The 25,195-nt window shown below is 40.6% G+C and overlaps 2 pseudogenes; one reads left to right on the plus strand and one right to left on the minus strand.

Annotated features, from left to right (window-relative positions):
- Window positions 1-710: 710 nt before the first annotated feature.
- Window positions 711-25,195, minus strand: part of ZNF252P (zinc finger protein 252, pseudogene) — a 28,471-nt pseudogene continuing 3,986 nt past the window's right edge.
- LOC743117 (transmembrane emp24 domain-containing protein 10-like) lies at window positions 21,955-22,669 on the plus strand (annotated as a pseudogene).

A 25,195-nucleotide genomic window follows, 5' to 3' on the forward strand; every position in this document is an offset into this window, starting at 1 on the left:
AATTTTTTTTTTTGAGACGAAGTCTCGCTTTGTGGCCCAGGCTGGAGTGCAGGGGCGCTATCTCAGCTCACTATAACCCGCCTCCCAGATTCAAGCGATTCTCCTGCCTCAGCCTCCTGAGTAGCTGGGATTACAGGCTCCCACCACACCACCTGGCTAATTATTTTAGTAGAGACAGGGTTTTGCCGTGTTGGCCAGGCTGGCCTCAAACTCCTGACCTCAGGTGATCCACCTGCCTTGGCCTCCCAAAGTGCTGGGATTACAGGTGTGAGCCAGTGCATCTGGCCAGGGCTAATTTTTAACTGTATTAATAATGCCAAAATATTTTCCAATGTGTCATACCAATTTCTACTCCTATCAGCTGCGTATGAGAGTAACTGTTGCTAAATATATTTGGTGTCATTCTCTGTCAGACCTTTAATTTTTGCCAACCTAGTGAGGGTAAAATGACATCTTGTAATATCATTTTGCATGTCCGTGATTAATAATGACCTTTGCCCCTCTTTTCATACAGGTTGGTCATGGGAGGGTTCTGGGTGATGAAGAAGCCTTGGCAGGTTTCGTGGCAGAGAAAAATCCAACTAAGTCATGCTGCCTGGAGAGTCAGGGCCTCATAAATTGGGATTAGAGGCAGGAGTTTTAGTCCTAAAGATCTTACAGATTCCCAACCATACAAAGTGCCTCCCACCTTACATGAAAATGGGCAATAATGGAATCCACTGATTACATTTTAATGTTTGTGAATACACACATAAAACACACATTAACCTTAACAATTGGTGGGGAAGATTGGCAGCACAGGACTATGCACAACAAATTAGCAGGCACTAAGGCAGAATATCTTTTACAGCAGAAAGACCAAATCTGTCCCTTTCTGATGCACATCTTCAGTTTTGGGTCAAGAGCTAGTGGTGGAGGTCAAGGCCAAGGTCAACCTAAGAAGTCTACAATAGCATGCATCAATGGAAATGCTGCAGAACAGACATGGAGGAAAAAGTAAAAATGCCTTGTGACCATCAGCACCTGCAAATATGCCACTTACTCTTTTTCTTTTGTGAGTACAGTGAGCATGACTAAACACAGTAGCTCTCTGGGAAGAGCAAGAATAAAGGAGTCTTCAGAATGAGTTGTAAGATATGTATGATGCTTACAAAGTGGAGTTCACAATTGTCCTGTTTAATGTCAGTCTCCTTATTTTAAGAATGCTTCAGGTGACAAAGGCCTGTGTCAGCAGTATGGATCATGATGAGATTCCTGGAAGGCTGAACCTCTGCTGGTACAGGCATAAAACTCCTCCAGAAATGGCTTCTTTTTATTAACTAAAGCAACTGAAAATGCCTTTCTCCTCTCAATTTTAATGTAAGTGGTTAAGAAGCCAGGAGAGGCCGGTGTGGTGGTACATAGCTGTAGTCCCTGCTACTCATGAAGTTGAGGCAGGGGAATCACTTGAGCCCAGGAGTTCAAGGTTACAGTGAGCTATGACTGCACCACTGCACTCCACCCTGTACAACATGATACAGCATGATACTGTCTCAAAAAAAAATGCTAGGAAGTACCAAGTGTATGATTGCTCTATGCCAATCATCAAATAGAGCAGAGACCATCTAGCTCCCAACCAATATTAATGCATCACCAAGCCAAGTAATTAGGAAACAGAAATTTCTGACTTGAATAGAGAACATTAAAAGCCATGATAAATAAAATTCAGTATGATTTGGATGAAATATTTAATGGAAAATAAAAACATATTCCAAACTGATAAGGTTAATCTGGAGAAATGTTTTAGCCATAAAACCCAAAACCGGATTTGAGTAAATACCGAGGTTCTTAGTTAAGTAAACACCTCCATCTTATGTAAACAGGTTTAAAACAAAAAAATTATTATTTTCTGATTTGGTTCTGTAATCGTGGGCCTCAGAGGAAAAGCTTCCTAACCCTTTTGTCATATATATATATATTTTTTGGAGTCTTGCTTTGTGGCCAGGCTGGAATGCAGTGGTGCAATCTTGGCTCACTGCTACCTCCGCCTCCTGGGTTCAAGCAATTCTCCTGCCTCAGCCTCCCAAGTAGCTGGGACTACAGGCGTGCACCACCATGCCCAGCTAATTTTTGCATTTTGTAGAAATGTGGTTTCACCATGTTGGCCAGCATGGTCTTGATCTCTTGACCTCGTGATCTGCCCGCTTCAGCCTCCCAAAGTGCTGGGATTACAGGTGTGAGACACCGCACCCAGCCCCCTTTTGTCATCTCTTGATGGAACCTCAAAGAAGAGATCCTTGGGGGAAACTGAATTTCTTTTTGCTTCCTTCTTGAAAGTTCTTCTCTAGAAGAAGTTGTAACTGGGTAACAAGCTCTAAGTCCCTGGATCAGCCTGCAGGCAAGAGAGCTGGGTGAATTGACATTTGAGTTTTGACTTAACTTCAGGAGATTAAGGTTTCCAGCCACCTCAGGAAAAGCCATGAACTCTGTTCTTGCGGTGGAACATAGCTATCTGTGATGGGTAAGTGAAGCCATAAGCCACAGGCTCCCACCCTTGGACATTTTCCTGGTTTTTCTTCATGACAACATATCTAGAAGACCCATCTACCAAATCCTGTTTAAAGTAAAATGTACAATTTCCCATTTTGAATTAGTTGGATATATTGGGCCAGCTACAAGACTGCAAGCTCCTTGCTGGCAGCATCTTAACTCTTGGAAACCTGGAGGTGGATTACAGTGTTATTTGACTTTTTAGCAAGGTCTCAACTATTTTAATCTACACAAAGACTCACCTTATTCCTTGACAAACTTTTGCTTATAATCATGTTTCTCTTCCCTGTGAATTGAAGCTTAAGGTACCATATTCCTTATAACAGAATAAAAACGTTTTGAAGAGGCCCAAACAAACAAAGAAAACCCTAGCCTGATTCCATCACACTTGGAAGTGCAAGGATCTCAACTACTTTCTTTGAAGTTGAAATAAATCATACCAAAAAAAAAAAAAAAAAAAAAAAAGACAAAGCAAAGCAAAGCAAAGCAAAGTAAGTGGTCTCCAGTGAAATACCTAACTGTACCTTAAGGTCTGGTGCCATGAAATGCATCTAAATAATTAAGTTTCACATATCTACAGGGCTCAAGAAGGGGGCTCATCCTCTGAATTTGAAGCAAGGTGTGCTATTGTGGGATTGCTGCTATATACTTCAGCAGCCTGCCTTTAGTTAGCAGCTCACTGGGAGAGTGAAATCCCTTAAGAGTTGAATCTCCAAAAGGAAAACCATAAAGTGACTCATTTCTCACCAGTGTGACTCTCATATAATGTATAACTGTGAAAAATTTATAGACTAATCAGTTACTCTCCACTGTGAACTGTACAATGTTGAATGAAACATGACTGTGCGCTAGAGTTCCCCACACTTACTACATTCATAGACTTGCTCTCTAATGTGAATTGTATGGATTTTCTCATGACTACTAAGAGTTATTCTCTGACTGAAGGTTTTTCCACATTGATTACACGTATAAGGTTGCTCCCCACTGTGAATTCTCTGATGTTGAATAAGGTGAGAGCTTTGTCAGAAGGATTTTCCACATTTGGCGCATACATAGGGTTTCTCTCCAGTGTGAATTCTTTTGTGTTGGATAAGGGATAAGCGTGCACTGAAGGATTTCTCACACTCATTGCACATGTAGGGTTTCTCTCCAGTGTGAATTCTCTGATGTTGGATAAATTGTGAATGCTGACTGAACGCCTTGCCACAGTCACTACCTTCATAAGGTTTCTCACCAGTATGAATTCTGTGATGCTGAATGAGAGAGGAACGAACATTGAAGGTCTTCCCACAGTCACTGCACTCATAGGGATTCTGTCCAGTGTGAATTCTTTGATGGCGGATAAGGTGTGCACTCTGGCTGAAGGCCTTCCCACAGTCACTGCACTCATAGGGCTTCTCTCCATTGTGTGTTCTCTCATGCTTAATTAGGGTGGATATCTGCCCAAAGGTTTTCCCACACTCATTACACCATAGGGTTTCTCACCAGTGTGACTCCTCTGATGCTGAATAAGGTGTGACACCTGGCTAAAGGCCTTCCCACATTTGTGACACTCATAGGGTTTCTCTCCATTATGTATTCTCTGATGTTGAACAAGGGAAGAAAGCACACTGAAGGCTTTATCACATTCATTACATTCATAGGGCTTCTGACCATTGTGTGTTCTTTGATGGTGAATAAGATTAAAACTCTGGCTGAAAGCTTTTCCACACTCACTACATTCATAGGGTTTCTCTCCTGTGTGAATTCACTGATGCTGAATAAGATGTCCCTTTTGACTAAAGGTTTTCCCACACACACTACAACCATAAGGTTTCTCTCCAGTGTGAATTCTCTGATGCTGGATAAGGGATAGGCGAGCACCAAATGATTTTCCACACTCATTGCAGATATAAGGTTTCTCTCCAGTGTGAATTCTCTTATGTTGAATAACTTGTGAGCATTGACTAAAGGATTTCCCACATTCATTAAACCTATAAGGTTTCTCTCCAGTGTGAATTCTCTGATGGACAGTAAGAGTTCGGTTCAGGCTAAAGGATTTTCCACATTCATTATATTCATAGGGCTTTTCTCCTGTATGAATTATCTGATGCTGAATGAGAGATAATTGCGTACTGAAGGCTTTGCCACACTTCTTACAGTCATAAGGTTTCTCTCCAGAATGAATTCTCTGATGCTGAATAAGGTGTGATTGTCTGTTGAAGGCTTTCCCACATTCTTTGCACTTGTAAGGTTTCTCTCCACTATGAATTCTCTGATGATGAATCAGATTAGAGCTATGACTAAAGGCTTTCCCACACTGATTACACTCATGATGTTTCTCTCCTGTATGAATTTTTAGATGTTGAACATAAGATGAATGTGTACTAAAAGCTTTCCCACATTTAATACACTCATAGGGTTTTTCTCTAGTGTGAATTTTACAATGCTGAATAAAGTATGAGTGAACACTGAAAGATTTGCCACAATCCTCTCATGTGTAGGGTTTCTTACCAGTGTGGATTCTCTGATGTTTACTGAGGATAGAGGGCTGACTGAAAGCTTTTCCACATTCATTGTGCTCATAGGGCTTCTCTCCACTATGAAATCTCTGGTGCTGGTTAAAAGCTCTGTTCTGATTCTAAGTTTTTCCATGCCCAGTACTCTCAAACCATCTCTCTGGATTATTCATCCTCTGATTCTCACTAAGAACTGAACTCTGTCTGGGCACTTTCACTAACACATCTGTCTGATAGGCTCTTTCTCCTAATTGGAAACTCTGGAGGTTAATGAGGTCCTCATGTTGTTGCAAGTTTTCTACACTTGACACACTTGGATGGAGACTCTCCTCTCTAGACCCTCTAAGATGTTTGGCAGGATTTGAGTCTGTAATGCAGTTTTCTCCAACAGCATTGAACTTCTGGCCATTCTCTCTAGAGAGGGTTTTCACATACCTCATGGTAATTTCTCTGAAATTGCTCCTCTGGGAGAATGAGTTCTTAACTCCTTCTACTGCATATTTTCTCCAGCAATTCTCTAACTTTCCCTCAGTTTTACTGATCTCTTCAGTTTCCTTAAAAATATTCCTTACATGATCTTCTGATTTTGCTCTCTGGGATTCCAATTCTTCAGAAATGTCCTGCTTTGGAATCATTTCCTCTTTTTCAATCCTAGAATCACAGCCTGAAAGAATGAAAAAGAAAAAAAAAGTGAATCACTTGCATTTTACTATAGAAGAAAGAATTAGAGAATAAGCAGAAATATTTATATCAAACAAATATCTTCTAGGATAATACTGATATTCAGAATGCAAATAAAAGAAAAGCAACAAATATGACCCCATTGGGGAGAGGAAAAAGAGAAGCATGCTGGTAAAGCAATGAACACTCGTGTGGGAAGGAAGAAGGAAGGTAATATGCCCAAGGTCAAAGGCTTAAATCTGCAACTAGGCTGACCTTTCCTGGAGTAGGAAAGGCAAGATCTGAGAAAGGATTTGGGGAGAGTTACCAGGAGGGAGGAATTGGAGGCTGCCTCCACTATTCATGTCATTGCTACATACTTTGTAAACAAGGTATCTTCTTATGGCTTACACATAGCATAGTCAAATATTTGTTGAAAATAAATGATAAATGACTCATAATAAATGAGGTGTACATCAGTGCAATAGATGATGAGAAAAACTATTTGATCTGGACAACTTGGTTTCACAGAAGCAAATCAGGAAAAACAGAAAAAAGCAGCAACCTACTCAGGAAACAGCTTGGGCAGCACAAGGCAAAAAGGCCAAGTATAAACAACAGTCCCAAATCACACATTTCCAGTGAACAAAAGTGTCCAAAAATTTGTGAAAACTATAAAACTGAATTCTGAGACCCAATGAAAGGAAGCTTATTAAAAAGAAAAATCTAAAACCAACCAACAAAACAAACAAACAAACAAAAAAACAAGTACTGAGTCACATAGATACAAAGACTGTGGGAAGGATAACTGAGGTCAGAACAGTAAGAGGGCAGCCCTGTGTTGAGATACCACAAAAGAACAATGGAATCTTCTTTTTGCAAATGGTGGTTATCATTACTTATAATGGGATGCTCCTTGAGACTGCACTGCTTGAACAGGGAGACTGAGCTAAAAATACTAATGGATGAGGCCTAAAATTGAGCTAAGTATGGCTGGGTGTGGTGGATCACACTTGGGAGGCCAAACTGGGTGGATCACCTGAGGTCAGGAGTTTTAGACCAGCATGGCCAACATGGCAAAACCACATCTCTACTAAAAATACAAAATTTAGCTGGGCATGGTGGTGGGTGCTTCTAATCCCAGCTACTTGGGAGGCTGAGGCAGGAGAATAGCTTGAACTCAGGAGGTGGGGGTTGCAGTAAGTCAAGATTGTGCCACTGCAGTCCAGCCTGGGTGACAGAGCAAGACTCTGTCTCAAAAAATAAAATAAAATAAAATAAAATAAAATAAAATAAAATAAAATAAAATAAAATAAAACAAAAAGCTAAGTAATCGCAATAGATTTCTGTGAACTACTCATGGTACTACAGAGGGATTGATTTTGCCATTCAGAGTATGAAAGGAAAAAAGCAAACTTCATAATTTACTCTAGAAACCTACAAACAGTGTCCTAGAAGATAAACATCCTGAATGTAGGGAGAAAAATTTCTGAGGTATCTGAGGAGTTGAGTCCTCAAGGTAGTCTCAGGACTAAAGTCTAACAGATGATTCTATTAGGTGTTATTTTGCTGGGAGGAGACAAAATAAATGTGAACAAAATGAGAAACCATAAGAGAGAGTCATCCATAAGACAAGAACCAACATCTCACACTAAAGTTCATACTGCTATTTCCCTCAGATATCTGGTGATCCTTGGTTGGCGGTGTTTATTTTCTTTCTTTTTTTTTTTGAGACAGAGTTTTTTTGCTCTTGTTGCCCAGGCTGGAGTGCAATGGCACAATCTTGGCTCACCACAACCTCTGCCTCCTGGGTTCAAGTGATCCTCCTGCCTCAGCCTCCTGAGTAGCTGGGATTACAGGCACATGCCACCATGCCCAGCTAATTTTTGTATTTTTAGTAGAGACAGGATTTCACCATGTTGGCCAGGATGGTCTTGATCTCTTGACCTCATGGTCTGCCCACCTTGGCCTCCCAAAGTGTTGGGATTACAGGTGTGAGCCACTGTGCCCAGCCAATATCAGAATCTTGAAGATATTTGCACTCCCATGTTCACTGCAGCATTATTCACAATAGCCAAGAGGTGGAAACAACCTAGATGTCCATCAACAGATGGATGTATAAAGAAAATCTGGTATATCCATATGATGAAATATTCAGCCATAAAATATTGTAGAAGAAAATCCTGTCCTATGCAACTACATAAATGAACTCTGAGGACATTATGCTAAGTGAAATAAGACAGTCATAGAAGGATGAATACTGCATAGTTCCACTTAAATGAAGTATCTAAAATAGTCAAACTGATAGAAACAAAAAGTGCAATTGTGGTTGCCAGGGGTTGGTTGCCAGGGGTTGGGGAGAGGGAGAAATGGGGAGTTGCTATTCAGTGGGTACAGGGTTTCAGTCATGCAAGGTTTTGAGAAAGTTCTAGAGACCTGCTCTACAGCATTTTGCTATTGTACACTTAAAAGTGTTTAAGAATGTAGACTGATCCTCATGTTATATAATTTTACCACAATTTAAGAAATACTTTAATAATTGTGGGAAACTTCTGATATTTCCTGGAAAACATTAAACTGCACATCCAAGAGGCCCAAAGAACTCCAAATAGGATAAACACAAAGATACCAACACTCAGAAACATCATGGTAAAAACGTTAAATTTTAATGACAAGGAGAAAATCTTGAAAGCAAGAGAAAAACAACTTATCATGTACAAGGGTACCCCAATAAGATAAACAGCAGACTTCTTATCAGAACTAATGGAGGACAGAAGACAGTGGAAAACATATTCAAAGTTCTGAAAGAAAAAGACTCTCAACCAAGAATTTTCTATCCTGGCCAAGTATGTTGGCTCACACCTATAATCCCAGCAATTCAGGAGGCCAAAGTGGATGGATCACCTGAGATCAGGAGTTCGAGACCAGCCTGGCAAACATGGTGAAACCCCGCCTCTATTAAAAAAAAAAAGCTGGGTATGGTGGTGCATGCCTATAATCCCAGCTACTCAGGAGGCTGAGGCAGGAGAATCACTTGAACCCAGGAGGTGGAGGCTGCAGTGAGCTGAGATCATGCCATTGTACTCCAGCCTGGGCAACAGAGTGAGACTCTCTCTAAAAAAGAAGAAGAAGAAAAAAGAAGTTTCTATCCAGCAAATTATCTTTCAAAAGTGAAGATGAAATAAAAGCATTACCAGATAAATATAAACATAATTTATTGCTGCTAGATGCACCTTAAAAAAAAACCAAAGAAAATTCTTCAGGTTGGAAGCAAGTAAACCCAGATAGAAATGAGAACCCACCCAAAACACAAAGAATAAAGATGAAGGTAATTCTTTAATTATATGACGGTATAAATGTATGTTTTTCATCTCTCTTAATTAATTTAAAAAGCAATTTTATAAATCGATTTTATATAATTATATTGTTTAGGCTTTAAGATGTAAAAATGTATTATATATGACAACAGCACAAAGGAGGTGGATGAGAGCAGAGTTGTACTGTACAAAGGAAATGACAGCAGATGGTAACCTGAATGTACAGGAACATATGAAGAAAACCATAAATGGTAAATAAGAAAGTAAACATTAAAAACTTTACCAATATATACTTGCTCTTATTTCTTTTCTGTTTCCACAATTGACATAAAATTATATAAAGTAAAAATTATAAAAATGTATTGGTGGGTTTATAACAAACATATAATTGTAAAACAATAGTATATAAAGGAGGAAGATTAAATAGAGCTATATATGAGTAACAATTCTATATCTCATTGAATTTTGTTAGTATAAGTTAGAAGCAAATTCTGATAAAATGTATGTGGTAAGCTCCAGAGTAGTAGTTAAGAGAATAACTTTCAAAAAGTGAAAATATCAGTTAAGAAATTAAAATGTTATAATAGAAAAATTGTACTCAATGCAGCTGGGCATGGTGGTTCACATCTATAATCCCAGTCACTTGGGAGGCTGAGGCAGGAAGATCACTTGAGGCCAGGAGTTTGAGACCAGCCTAGGCAACATAAAAGCAAGACCCAGTTTCTAAAAATAAAATTGAAAAAAAAAAAAAGCAAAACAAAACAAAACAAAACAAAAAAACACACACTTAGCCAGGCATGGTGGCACACACCTGTAGTCCCAGCTACTGGAGGCTGAGGAAGAAGGATCCCTTCAGCCCAGGAGTTCAAGGCTACAGTGAGCCATGATCAGGCCACTGCACTCCAGCCTGGGAAACAGGGCAAGACCTGATTCTAAAAATAGAAATAAAATAAAATCTACTCAATGCAAAAGAAAAAAATTAAGGAGGAGTGGTAGAACAGAAAAGACACAAGATATACAAAATACAAAGAGCACAATGGCAGATGTAAACACAACTACACAAAAAATAACAATAAATGTGACTAAACAATTCAAAGAAAAGGCAGAAAGAAAAAAAGGAAAAAAAGGCAGAGTCACAGTGGATTAAAAAACAATATCCAACTATATGCTGTCTATTGGAAATACACTTTAGATTCAAAGATATATAAACAGATTGGAAGTAAAAGAATGGAAAAAGATACACAGATGCTCCTCAACTTACAATGGTGTTATGTCCTGAAAAACCCATCGTATGTTGAAAATATAGAAGTTGATATGGTTTGGATCTATGTCCCCACCCAAATCTCATGCTGAAATGCAATCCCCAATGCTGGAGGCAGGGCCTGGTAGGAAGTGATTGGATCATGGGGGCGGTTTCTCATGAATGGCTTAGCACCATCCCCCTGGTGCTGTTCTTGTGATAGAGTTCTTGTGAGATCTGGTTGTTTAAAAGTGTGTGGCACCTCCTCCCTGTATCTCTTCCTCCTGCTCCAGCCATGTAATATGTGCCTGCTTCCCCTTCACCTGCTGCTATGATTGTAAGTTTCCTGAAGCCTCCCTAGAAGCAGAAGCTGGTATGCTTCCCGTACAGCCTGCAGAACTGTGAGCCAATTAAACCTCTTTTCCTTACAAATTACCCAGTATTAGGTATTTCTTTATAGTAGTGTGAGAATGGACTAATAAGTCAAAAATGCATTTAATACATCTAACCTATCAAACATAGCTTAGTCTAGCCTACCTTAAACATGCTCAGAACACTTACGTTAGCCTACAATTGGGCAAAATAATCTAATACAAAGCCTATTTTATAGTAAAGTGTTGAATATCATGCAATTTATTGACCACTGTACTGAAAGTGAAAAACAGAATGATTTTCATCATTGTGAAGTTGAAAAATCATAAATCAAATAAGATACCCTGTGTTATGCCAATAGGAACCATAAGAAAGCTGGAGTGGTTATACTAATAATGACAAAATAGACTTTAAAATGTAACATGCTATCCGAGATAAAGATAGACATTTTATAATGATAAAAATTCAACTCATAAGTTTTAACACTTGTAAACATATACACAGCTAACGACAGAGCTTCAAAGTATATGCAATGAAAGGTTGAAAGAATTGGGGGGAAATACATAGTTCAACAACAGTTGTCAGAGACTTCAAACCCCACTTTCAATTTGGATAGAACATCTAACCAGAAAATCAACAAGGAAATACAGTTGGCCCTCTGTATCTAGGTGATATAGTTTGGCTCTGTGTCCCCACCCAAATATCTTCTCAAATTGTAATCCCAACATGTTGAGGGAGGGACCTGGTGGGAGGTGATTGGATCATGGGGGGTGGTTTCCCCCATGCTGTTCTCATAATAGTGAGTTCTCACAAGACCTGATGGTTTAAAAGTGCTTGGCAGTTGACCCTCCCCCCGAAAATGCTGCTGCTATGTAAGACGTGCCTTGCTTCCCCTTCACTTTCTTCCATGATTGTAAGTTTCCTGAGGCCTCCCCAGCTATGTGGAACTGTGAGTCAATTAAACCTCTTTCCTTTATAGATTGCCGAGTCTCAGGTAGTTCTTCATAGCAGTGTGAAAACAGACTAATACACTAGGGATGCTGCATCAATGGATTCAAGTGACCACAGATACAAAAAAATTTGGAAATTAAAAAGCATGGTGGCATCTGTACTGAACATATACAGATTTGTCATTATTCCCTAGACAGTACAGTATAACAACTATTTACATAGCATGTACATTGTATTAAAGTATATAGGAGGATGTACATAGGTTATATGAAAATATTACACCATTTTATATAAGGGACTTGTAGAGTTCGGTATTTGAAGGGGTTCCCGGAACCAATCCCCCATGGATACTGAGTGACAAGAGTAGAAGATTTAGAACACTATATACAAACTAGACTTAATAAACATAAGTTGTTAGAGAATACTCCACCCAAAAACAGCAGAATACACATTTTTCTCAAGCACACATGGAATATTTTCCAGGATAGTTCATAGGCTAGGTCATAAAACAAGCCTGGATCAGTTTAAAAAGACTGAAATTGTACAAGTTTCCTTGTCATTATGTTTTCTAAACATAATGGAATGAAACTGAAACTAATAACAGAAAATAATTTGCTAAATTCACAAAAATGTAAAAATTAAGCAACACAGTACTAAAGAACCAATGGGTCAAACAAGAAATACCAAGTAAAATTAGAAAATACTTTGAGATGAATGAAAAGGAAGACACAATATATCAAAGCCTGTGGGATGCAGCTAAATCTGTGCTTAGAAGGAAATTTGTAGCTGTCAATACCTACATTATTTAAAGTTGAAAAATTTTTTAAAAAATTTTTTAGAAATCTTACTTTAAGTTCTGGGATACATGCGCAGAACCTGCAGGTTTGTTGCATAGGTATACATGTGCCATGGTAATCTACCTATCAACCTGTCATCTAGGTTTTTGGCCCACATGCATTAGGCATTTGTTCTAATGCTTTCCCTCCCCTTGTCCCTCTCCCCTTGACAGGCCCCGGTGTGTGATGTTCCCCTCCCTGTGTTGATGTGTTCTCACTGTTCAACTCCCACTTATGAGTGAGAACATAAGGTTTTTGGTTTTCTGTTCCTGTGTTAGTTTGCTGAGGATGATGGCTTCCAGCTTTATCCATGTCCCTGTAAAGGACATGAACTCATTCTTTTTTATGGCTGTGTAGTATTCCATGGTGTATATATGCCACATTTTTTTAATCCAGTCTATCCGTGATGGGCATTTTCGTTGGTTCCAAGTCTTTGCTATTGTAAATAGTGCTGCAAGAAACGTATGTGTGCATTTATCTTTATAGTAGAATGCTTTACAATCCTTTGGTTATATACCCAGTAATGGGATTGCTGGGTCAACTGGTATTTCTGGTTCTAGATCCTTGAGGAATCACCACACTGTCTTCCACAATGATTGAACTTGTTCACACTCTCACCAACAGTGTAAAAGCATTCCTATTTCTCCATGGCCTCACCAGCATCTGTTGTTTCCTGACTTTTTTTTTGTTTTGAGATGGAGTCTTGCTGTGTCACCCAGGCTGGAGTCCAGTGGCACAATCTTGGCTCATGCCTGGCTAATTTTTTTGTATTTTTAGTAGAGACGGGGTTTCACTGTGTTAGCCAGGATGGTCTCAATCTCCTGACCTCGTGATCTGCCTGCCTCAGCCTCCCGAAGTGCTGGGATTACAAGTGTGAGCCACTGCACCTGGCTGACAATGGGGTTTTCTAAATACACAATCATGTAATCTACAAATAGACACAATTTGACTGCCTCTCTTCCTATTTGAATACTCTTTATTTCTTTCTCTTGCCTGATTGCCCTGGCCAGAACTTCCAATACTATGTTGAATAGAAGTGGTGAGAGAGGGTATCCTTGTCTTGTGCCAGTTTTCAAAGGGATTGTTTCCAGCTTCTGCCTATTCAGTAAGATATTGGCTATGGGTTTGTCATAAATAGCTATTATATGTTCCATCAATACCTAGCTGATTGAGAGTTTTTAACATGAAGCGATGTTGAGTTTAATCGAAGGCCTTTTCTGCATCTATTGAGATAATCATGTGGTTTTTGTCATAGGTTCTGTTTATGTGATGGATTACATTTATTGATTTGCATATGATGAACCAGCCTTGCATCCTAGGGATGATGCTGACTTGATCGTGATGAATAAGCTTTTTGATATGCTGCTGGATTCAGTTTGCCGGTATTTTATTGAGCATTTTTGCATCGATGTTCATCAGGGATATTGACCTGAAATTTTCTTTTTTTTGTTGTGTCTCTGTCAGGTTTTGATATCAGGATGATGCTGGCCTCATAAAATGAGTTAGGGAGGAGTCCCTCTTTTTCTATTGTTTGGAATAGTTTCAGAAGCAATGGTACCAACTCCTCCTTATACCTCTGGTAGAATTTGGCTGTAAATCCATCTGGCCCTGGGCTTTTTTTTGGTTGGTAGGCTATGAATTACTGCCTCAATTTGAGAACTTGTTATTGGTCTATTCAGGGATTTGACATCTTCCTGGTTTAGTCTTCTAGAAGACTAAAGTAAATTTATCCATTTCTTCTAGATTTTCTAATTTGTGTAGACGTGTTTATAGTATTCTCCGATCATAGTTTGTATTTCTATGGGATCAGTGGTAATATCCCCTTTATCATTATTTATTGTGTCTATTTGATGCTTCTCTCTTCTCTTCATTAGTCTAGCTAGCGGTCTATCTATTTTGTTAATTTTTTCAAAAAACCACCTCCTGGATTCATTGATTTTTGAAGGTTTTTTCCTTTCTGTATCTCCTTCAGTTTTTCTCTGATCTTAGTTATTTCTTGTCTTCTGCTAGCTTTTGAATTTGTTTGCCCTTGCTTCTCTAGTTAATTGTGATGTTAGGGTGCCGATTTCAGATCTTTCCAGCTTTCTGATGTGGGCATTTAGTGCTATAAATTTCCCTCTTAACACAGATTTAGCTGTGTCCCAGAAAGTCTGGTACATTGTCTCTTCATTCTCATTGGCTTCAATGAACTTATTTCATTCTTAATTTCATTATTTACCCAAGAGTCATTCAGGAGCAGGCTGTTCAATTTCCATGTAGTTGTGTGGTTTTGAGTGAGTTTCTTAATCCTGAGTTCTAATTTGATTGCACTGTGGTCTGAGAGACTGTTATGAATTCTGTTCTTTTGCATTTGCAGAGGAGTGTTTTACTTCCAATTATGTGGTTGATTTTAGAATAAGTGCCATGTGGCACTGACAAGAATGAGAAGAATTCAAGTCCTGAATATCTTTAATTTTAAAGGATGATGGCTGGGTGTGGTGGATCACACCTGTAATCCTAGCACTTTGGGAGGCCAAGGTGGGCAGATCATGAGGTCAGGAGATCAACACCATCCTGGCTAACACGGTGAAACTCCGTCTCTACTAAAAATACAAATAAATTAGCTGGGCGTGGTGGCATGCACCTGTAGTCCCAGCTTCTCAGGAGGCTGAGGCAGGAGAATGGCATGAACCCAGGAGGCAGAGCTTGCAGTGAGCCGAGATTGCACCACTGCACTCCAGCCAGGGCAACAGAGTGAGACTCCGTCTCAAAAAAATATAATAAATTAAAAAAAAATAAATAAAGGATGCTAATTTTCTGTCTTGTTAATCTAATATTGACTGTGGGGTGTTAAAGTCTCACACTATTATTGTGTGGAAGTCTAAATCTCTTTGTAGGTCTCTAAGAACTTGCTTTATGAATCTGGGTGCTCTTGTATTGGGTGCATATATATTTAGGATAGTTAGCTCCTCTTGTTGCATTGATCCTTTTACTATTATGTAATGCCCTTCTTTGTCTTTTTTGATCTTCATTGGCTTAAAGTCTGTTTTATCAGAATAGTACTGCAACCCCTGCTCTTTTTGTGTTTGTTTTTGTTTTTTTTTTTTTTTTTTGCTTTCCATTTGCTTGGTAAGTATTCCTCCATTCCTTTATTTTGAGCCTATGTGTGTCTTTGCATGTGAGATGGATCTCCTGAATACAGCACACGGATGGGTCTTGACTCTTTATCCAATTGGCCAGTCTGCATCTTTTAATTGGGGCATTTAGCCCATTTACATTTAAGATTAATATTTTTATGTGTGAATTTGATCCCGGCATCATGATGCTAGCTGGTTATTTTGCACATTAGTTGATGCAGTTTCTTCATAGTGTCATTGGTCTCTATATTTTGGTGTGTTTTTGCAGTGGCTGGTACCAGTTTTTCCTTTCCATATTTATGCTTCCTTCAGGAGCTCTTGTAAGGCAGGCCTGTTGGTGACAAAATCCCTCATCATTTGCTTGTCTGGAAAGGGTTTTATTTCTCTTTTGCTTATGAAACTTAGTTTGGCTGGATATGAAATTTTGGGTTGAAAATTCTTCTTCTTCTTCTTCTTTTTTTTTTTGAGATGGAATTTTGCTCTTATTGCCCAGCCTGGAGTGCAATGGTGCAATCTCAGCTCACTGCAACCTGTGCCTCCCAGGCATGTGCCACCATGTGGCTAATTTTTGTATTTTTGTATTTTTAAGTAGAGACAGGGTTTCTCCATGCTGGTCAGGCTGGTCTTGAACTCCTGACCTCAGGTAATCTGCTCACCTCAGCCTCCCAAAGTGCTGGGATTACAGGTGTGAGCCACTGCGCCCAGCCCAGTTCTTTTCTTTAAGAATGTTGAATATTGGCCCCCATTCTGGTCTGGCTTATAGGGTTTCTGCAGAGAGATCAATTGTTAGTCTAATGGGCTTATCTTTGTAGGTGACCTGACCTTTCTCTCTGGCTGCCCCTAGCATTTTTTCCTTCATTTCAATATTGGAGATTCTGATGATTATGTATCTTGGGTTTGATCTTCTTGTGGAGTATCTTAGTGGTGTTCTGTGTATTTCCTGAATTTGAATGTTGGCATATCTTGCTAGGTTGGGGAAGCTCTCCTGGATAATATCCTCAAGTGTGTTTTCCAACTTGGTTCCATTTTCCCCATTGCTTTCAGATACACCAATCAATCATAGGTTTGGTCTTTTCACATAGACCCATATTTCTTGGAGGCTTTGTTTGTTCCTTTTAATTATTTTCTCTGTAATCTTGTCTTCATGCCTTATTTCAGCAAGGTGATCTTCAATCTCTACTATCCTTTCTTCCACTTGATCAGTTCAGCTATTGATACTTGTATATGCTTCACGAAGTTCTTGTGCTGTGCTTTTCAGCTCCATCAGGTCATTTATGTTCCTCTCTAAACTGGTTATTCTAGTTAGCAGTTCCTGTAACCTTTCATCAAGTTTCTTAGCTTCCTTGCATTGGGTTACAACATGGTTTTTTTTTTTAGTTCAGAGGAGTTTGTTATTACCCACCTTCTGAAGCCTATTTCTGTCAATTCATCAGTCTCATTCTCCATCCAGTTTGGTACCCTTGCTGGAGAAGAGTTGTGATCATTTGGAAGAGAAGAGACATTCTGGTTTTTGGAATTTTCAGTGTTTTTGCACTGGTTTTTCCTCATCTTCGTGGATTTATCTACCTTTGATCTTTGAGGCTGATGACCTTTGAGGCTGATGACCTTTGGATGGAGTTTTTTTGTGTGTGGGGGGTCTTTTTTGTTGATGTTGTTATTGTTGCTTTGTGTTTGTTAGTTTTTCTTCTAACAGTCAGACCCCTCTTCTGCCAGTCTGCTGCAGTTTGATGGAGGTCCACTCCAGACCCTGTTGACTTGGTTATCACCAGTGAAGGCTGCAGAACAGCAAAGATTGCCACCTGCTCCTTCCTCTAGAAGCTTCATCCCAGAGCGGTACTGACCTGATGCCATCTGGAGCTCTCCTGTATGAGGTGTCTCTTGAGCCGTTAAGAGGTGTCTCCCAGTCAGGAGGCATGGGGTTCAGGGACCCACTTGGGGAGGCAGTCTGTCCCTCAGCAGAACTGGTGTGCTGTGCTAGGAGAATCCCCTTTGTCAGGATCAGCTGCTCTCTTCACAGCCAGGCAGGAAAGATTAAGTCTGCTGAATCTGCGCCCACAGCTGCCCCTCCCTCCAGGTGCTCTGTCCCAGGGAGGTGAGAGTTTTATCTGTAAGCTCCTGACTGGGGCTGCTGCATTTCCTTTAGAGATGCCCTGCCCAGTGAGGAGAAATCTAGAGAAGCAGTTTGGCCACAGCTGCTTTGCCACACTGTGGTGTTCCGCCCAGTCCAAACCTCCTGGTCTCCTTAGCACCGTCAGGGGAAAACCGCCTACTAAAGCCTCAGTAATGTCAGAAGATGCTCCTTCCCCCTCCAAGCTCGAACGCCCAGGTTGACTCCAGACTACTGTGCTGGCAGTGAGAATTTCAAGCCAGTGGTTCTTAGCTTGCTGGGATCCATGGGAGTGGGACTCGCTGATTGAGACCACTTGGCTCCCTGGCTTCAGCCCCCTTTCCAGGGGAGTGAATAGTTCTGTCTCACTGGGATTCCAGGTGCCACCAGGGTATGAAAAAAACTCCTGCACCTAGCTCGGTGCCTGCCTAAACAGCCGCCCAGTTTTGTGCTTGAAACTCAGGACCCTGGTGGTGTAGGCTCATGAGGGAATCTCCTGATCTGCAGATTGTAAAAACCATGGGAAAAGTGTAGTACCCAGGCCGGGTAGCACAGTCCCTCATGGCTTCCCTTAGCTGGGGCAGGGAGGTCCCCCGGCTCCTTGCACTTCCTGGGTGAAGCGATGTTCCTCCCTGCTTCTGCTCCCTCTCCATGGGTTGTACCTACTACATAACCAGTCCCAATGAGATGAACTGGGTACCTCAGTTGGAAATGCAGAAATCACCCATCTTCTGTGTTGGTCTCAATAGGAGCTGCAGACTGGAGCTGTTTGTATTTGGCCATCTTGGCCCCTTCCTCAATGCCTACTTTTTTTTTTAAAGGGAGCAAATCAACAACCTAATCTTCTACCAACACTGGGGAAAACAAACAAACAAACAAACAAACAAAAAAACTCAAATCAAGCAGAAGGTAGAAAATAAGGAATATAACAGAAACTAATGAACTAGAGAATAGAAAAAAGGCTTAATATCAATTCTTCACAAACTCTTCCAAAAAAACAAAAGAGAACACTTCCCAATTCATTCAATGAAAACATATATAAAAATTATACAGCATTACTGAGTGGGATTTATCCCAGAAATGCAAGGTTTGTTTAGCATCCAAAAATCAATTAATACATCATATCCATAGAATAAAGGAAAAAATCAAGAAAGGAAAATAAAGACATTTTCAGACAAACAAAAGCTCACAGAATAATGCTAACTTAAGTACAAGAAATACTAAAGGAAATTTTTCAAACTGAAAATAATGATCTTAGACAGAAGTACAGAACTGCAGAAAGGAATGAAAAACACTAGAAAGGGTAACTGTAAATGTATATATACCGTCAAAAATAGCAACAGAATAAACTCTCTGGTGAGGTTTCAAAGTAGGTAGTACAAAATAAGTGACTATAATAATGAAAGGCAGGAGAGGGACAAAAGGAAACATAAGGATCTTGCATTTTTCAAGAAGTGGTAAAAATATTAAGGTAGACCATAGTAAGTTGAAGAGACATATTTAATCATTAGAGTCATCACTTAAAAAAGAATGTACAACTAAAAAGCTAATGGAGAAGAAACATAAAATTACATAAAGTTTGATTTATTCAAAAGAATATAAAAGGCCGGGTGCGGTGCTTCATGCCTGCAATCCCAGCACTTCGGGAGGTCGAGGTGGGCGGATCACGAGGTCAGGAGATCGAGACCATCCTGGCTAACACGGTGAAACCCTGTCTCTACTAAAAATACAAAAAAGCCAGGCGTGGTGGTGGGTGCCTGTAGTCCCAGCTACACAGGAGACTGAGGCAGGAGAATGGCCTTAACCCGGGAGGCGGAGCTTGCAGTGAGCCGAGATCGTGCCACTGCACTCCAGCCTGGGTGACAGGGCGAGACTCCGTCTCAAAAAAAAAAAAAAAAAAAATATATATGTATATATAATTTATAGTGACAGAAAGGAGATCAGTAATTGCTTCAGTACAGAAGTGGGAAGGAGTGAGAAAGGTGGGAAGGAGTGAAAGATGATGAAGGAGGAGAAAACTTTTGGGGGTGATGGATATATCTGCCCTAGATTGTCGCAATGGTTTCACATGTGTATACATATGTCGAAAGATATAAAATCATATACTTTAAATACTTATTAACAGATTATATATTAATTACACCTCAATAAGGCTGGTTCTTTAAAGAAAATAAATAAGAGTATGGGGCTGAGACCAATCTGCCAGGGACCCAACGTTGTTCTGTCCCTGGCTGGCTGTGTGATCTGGGGCCAATAATTTAACCTCTCTGTGCCTCAGTTTCCTGGACACCGACTGCGCAGAGATATTGGTGAATTCCGTAAATTCACTGTGACAGCACAGTGCCAGGCCTGCCTCAAGCGCAAATGACCAACGTTAGCTGTGTGGTAGCGCGGAGCCCTAGGACTCTGCTCTGCTTACTGTTTACATGCCCAGGTCCCCCACTACACAGGAAGAAACCCTTTCTAGCTCATCTGTTTCCTTCAGACCGAGAATCAGCCTGGGATGCTCTGAGTGAATAACAGCAGGAATGAGAGACTTAGAAGAGAACGTCTAATTGGTGTTTCCAAGCAGCCAAAACAGAGCTGGCCAGGAAACCCTGTGGGATAGTGTGAAATATATATTTGGTCTTCATCCCCATAACCTGGCATACAACTCCTAAAATCCTTGTAATCTCCAAAGTGCTCTCTTTTCATAGGCTTATGTTGACTGACAGCTTTAGGATGAAGCTGGTCACTGGAAAGGCCAAGGCACGATTACAGGGTTGGGATTCTCAGCTCCAATGCCCCAAACTCAGAGAGGGGAAAGGAGCTAAAGGTTAAGTTTATCACCAATGGCCAATGGTTTAATCAATCATACCTACATAATAAAGCCTCTATACAAACCTAAGAGGGCAGGGTTCAGAGAGCTGCTGGATAGCTAAGTGGATAGGATCCTAGAGGGTGATGCACCCAGGAAGGGCATGAAAACTCTGCACCCCTTCCCCCATACCTCAGCCTACACATTTCTTCATCTTTATCCTTTATAATAAATTGGTAAATCTTTTTTTTTCTTTTCTGAGACAGGGTCTCACTCTGCCACCCAGGCTGGAGTGCAGTGGCATGATCTCAGCTCACTGCACTGAGCTGTGAGCTCAAGGGTTCAAGGGATTCTCATGCCTCATCCTCCCAAGTAACTGAGACTACAGATGCACACCACCATGCCTGGCTAATTTTTGTATCTTTTGTAGAGACGGGGTTTCACTATATTGGCCACGTTTGTCTCAAACTCCTGACCTCAAGTGATCTGCCTACCTCGGCCTCCCAAATTGCTGGGATTACAGGCATGAGCCACTGCACCCAGCCTAAACTGGTAAATCTAAGTGTTTCCCTGAGTTCTGTGAGATGCTCCAGCAAATTAATAGAACCCAAAGTGAGGGTCATGGGAACCCCAACTTGAATCTTTTTGGTCTCAAGTTTGGAAACCCCGAACTTACAACTAGTGCCTTGAGGGGACAGTCTCAGAGACTGAGCCCTCAGCCTGTGGGATCTGAGGCTATCTCCAAGAGAGCACCAGAATTGAATTGAATTAGAGCTGCTTGGAACATGGGAAAAACCCTCCATACATTTGGTCACGAAGTCTTTGTTGATTGTTGCTGTGGTGTCAGAGCAGAGGAAAAATGTAATTAGCATTTTTCCCAAAGAGCCTAAGGAGTGGATGACATAGAAGTGAAGGGACTGGGAGCCAGCTGCCAGGGAAAGACAATTGAACTATTTTTTTGTGGCTGAAATAGCATTTTTCTAGGGTAAATAAAACACAAACCTACTTATGGGCAGATAACAGGGGCAAATAACAGCAAGGAAAGAGGACAGGATAGAAAAAGGAGGAGGAAAGCAAAGGCCTGAGGGTAACAGGAGATTTGTCTGGAGCTTGTAGAGAAGGGATTCGTGAGTGAAGCTGCAGCACCTACCACAGAAGCAGAGAGTGGGGGCAGACTCACCTTCTCCCTTGTGCCTCCAGCTCCAGCTCCCCCGAGTTCTCAGGATGTGAGGGGTCTATGGTTCGTCCCCCCGCTCCAGCCTGGAGATGACATCAGGTTTGGAAGCTTGAAGTCCTGCTCCAGAGAAAGGAAGCAAGACCTGAAAATTCATCCCAGGTAGAGGGCAGGATGGTCCTGTGGTCTGAGTCTTTGTGCTGGTTGTGTCCTTCCCTGCCACCTGCTCTCTAACCGTGGAGAAAGACACAGGCCTCTGCCTAAGCTGAAGAAAGGTCAAAACTAGCTTTTCAGGGGGACGGGGAGCATAGATAGGACAGCGTTGGGGCCTGAACACGTCATGGTAGAGGACTCATAGTAGGGGGTGTTGATCCCCAGAAGAAGGGCTAAAGGGGGAATGAGTCTCCAGCACCATGTCTGGTTTGTCTGGCCCAGCAGCCTGGCATGGCCCTTGTCCGTCGGCGTTGCTGCTTTTGCTCCTGCTGGGCCCCAGCTTGGTCCTCGCCATCTCCTTCCATCTGCCCATTAATTCTCACAACTGCTTCCATGAGGAGATCCACAAGGACCTACTAGTGACTGGCACATACGAGATCTCTGAGCAGTCTGGGGGCACTGGTGGCCTGTGCAGCCACCTCAAGATCACAGATTCTGCTGGCCATATTTTCTACTCCAAAGAGAGTACAACCAAGGGGAAATTTGCCTTTACCACTGAAGATTATGACATGTTGGAAGTGTGTTTTGAGAGCAAGGAAACAGGGCGGATACCTGACCAACTTGTGATCCTAGACATGAAGCATGGAGTGGAGGTGAAAAATTACAAAGAGATTGCAAAAGTTGAGAAGCTCAAACCATTAGAGGTGAAGCTGTGACACCTAGAAGACCTTTCAGAATCTATTGTTAATGATTTTGCCTACATGAAGAAGAGAGAAGAGGAGATGGTGATACCAGTGAGTCAACAAACACGTGGGTCCTACACTTCAGCATCTTTTCAATGTTCTGCCTCACTGGACTAGCCACCTGGCAGGTCTTCTACCTGTGATGCTTCTTCAAGGCTAAGAAGTTGATTGAGTAATGAATAAGGCATATTCTCCTCCCACCTTTTACCACAGCCAGCAGAACATCGCTGGGATGGGCCTGGCCTAAGGCATCCTACCAGCAGCACCATCAAGGCATGTAGGAGCTTTCTTGCCAGAAATGATCTCTTCTGGTGTGCGAGGACATGGGGTACCACCTACACCCAACAAGTCAATGAGGGACTTCTTTTTAATTTCATAGGATTTTGACTGGTTTTGCAACAACAGGTCTATTATTAGAGTCACCTATGACAAAAAAAGGGTTACCTAGATAACGCCAAAGTCAGCATTTGTCCTGGGTTCCCTTGTGTGATCTGTTTGGACCAAGTTTTCTTTTCTTCTCCCACTTGCTCAGCAGCTTCAGCAGCTTGGGCTTCCACTCTAGTTCTTTCACCAAGATTTTTGCGTGACCACGTTGGCTTCATTCGCATTGCCTTCTTTCAATTTCCTTGTGAAAACACTCTCAACTTTCTCTTCACCCTTAGCGGAAATGTTTACGTAGCTTCCGGTGATATCTTTTCATGATTTTATGTCTCTTAAAATGGTGATGGATGTGACACTTCATAAAAGTGAGCTTTAAACTGTAGATAACTCTTAAAGAAAATGTCATTTTAGACAATTATATGCAATATTATCACGTGTAGATTCACGTGACCACCATCACAAGAGACAGAACAGTTCTATCACATGGATCCCTTGTGCTGCGCTTTTACAGCCACAGCCACATCCCTTTCTTATCCCCTCACCCCAACCTGTGGCTACCACTGTTCTGTCCTCCATCTCTGCAATTTTGTCATTTCAAGATGTTGTATGAATGGAATCATATAGAATGTAATCTTATGAGGTTGACTTTTTTTCATTCAGCATAATTCCCTTGAAATCCATCCAAGCTGTTGCATATATCTTCTTCCTTTTTTTCTTTTAAAAATGTTTTATATATTTAGGGGGTATAAGTGCAGATTTCTTACATGCATATATTGCATCGTGGTGAAGTCTGGGCAGTTCCTTTTGATTGCTGAGTAGTATTCCATGGTATGGATGTACCACAGTTTGCTTAACCATTCACCTACTAAAGGACAAAAGAGTTGTTTTCAGTTTTTTGCCCTTACTAATAAAGCTGCTGTGAACATTCATGTACAGGTTTTTATGTGAACATACATTTTCATTTTCTGGGATAAATGCCCAAAAGGGCAATTGTTGGGTTGTGTGGCAAACACGTATATCTTTGTAAGAAACTAACCTACTCTTTTTTCCAGAGTGGCTGTACTTTTTACATACAGCCACTCATACAATTCATACAGCAATGTATGACTGATCCAGTTTCTTCACATCTTCACCAGCGTTTGGTATTACTACTATTTTTTATCTTAACCATTCATATAGATGTGTGTAATGATACCACGTGTGGTTTTAATTTGCATTTTCCAATGGCTAATGATGTTGAGTATCTTTTCATGTGCTAATTTGCCATCTATACATCCTCTTCAGTGAAATGTCTGTTCATGTCTTTTGTCTATTTTCTATTTAGGTCATTTGTTCTTTTTACTATTGAGTTTTCAGTTTTTTTATACATCCTAGATAAAACTCTTCTGTTAGATACGTGGTTGCTTGAATTTTTAACATAACTTCTACCAAGGAAAAATAAGTAAAATTTACAACTCTTCTTGCATGGCCAGTCACTTACTTAATTCCTGTCCTTCAGTGTTCCATCTAGATAATTAAGAAATATGATGTATAAAATAGATATCTAGGAGGGCCATTAAGAGGGTAAATACTTAAAAATACAAAGCCAATGAAAGCAAAGCCAATAATCACTGTAGGAGTATGAGGTGCCTAAGGGCCAAAACTAATGTAAATAAGAGAAAATGTGGATATAAATGACCACGTTTATAAACAGCTAGGAAAAATGCTGTCACTTGAAATCTTTCCCACATCTCTCAAGAAAGTAGGTAGAGTTTATCCTTTCTGTAATCTCTTTTTAACCCTGCTATCACAGGGCTTATTTAATCACAGTGGCAAGAATTACATGTATCTTACAGCAAAGAAGCAGAATACTGGAATTGTTAGAGAACCCTGATGTGTTGACCCAGATAAAGTACAAAGGTGGAAGAGGGAATGAGTTATGTTGTTAAAATCTCAGGCTATTCTGTTCATGTTCCTGCTACTATGAACCCAAACCTGTTTTTTTCCCTTTTTGACTCCTTGTATCTTCCTCTCATGTGGCATAAAAGTAGTTCTGTCGTTAACTTGTACAACATTGCCACCTGCTGTTAAGAATTGGTAGGTACTGCTTCTGAGAACCTGGCTGCAGATTCTTACCATAGGCAGCAGATGTTGAGAAAGTCTACATGTAGTATTACATATACTAAGTTACAGAGGGTACATCCAAGTAGAGAAAATAATATGTGGGTTAAGATCCATTCTTAAACTTTTTTTTTTTTTTTTTTGGGACAGAGTCTTGCTGCGATGCCCAGGCTGAAGTGCAGTGGTGCTATCTCAGCTTGCTGCAACCTTCACCTCCTGGG

The sequence above is a fragment of the Pan troglodytes genome, chromosome 7, assembly GCF_028858775.2.
Source record: "Pan troglodytes isolate AG18354 chromosome 7, NHGRI_mPanTro3-v2.0_pri, whole genome shotgun sequence".
In the NCBI taxonomy this organism is placed as follows: Eukaryota; Metazoa; Chordata; class Mammalia; order Primates; family Hominidae; genus Pan; species Pan troglodytes.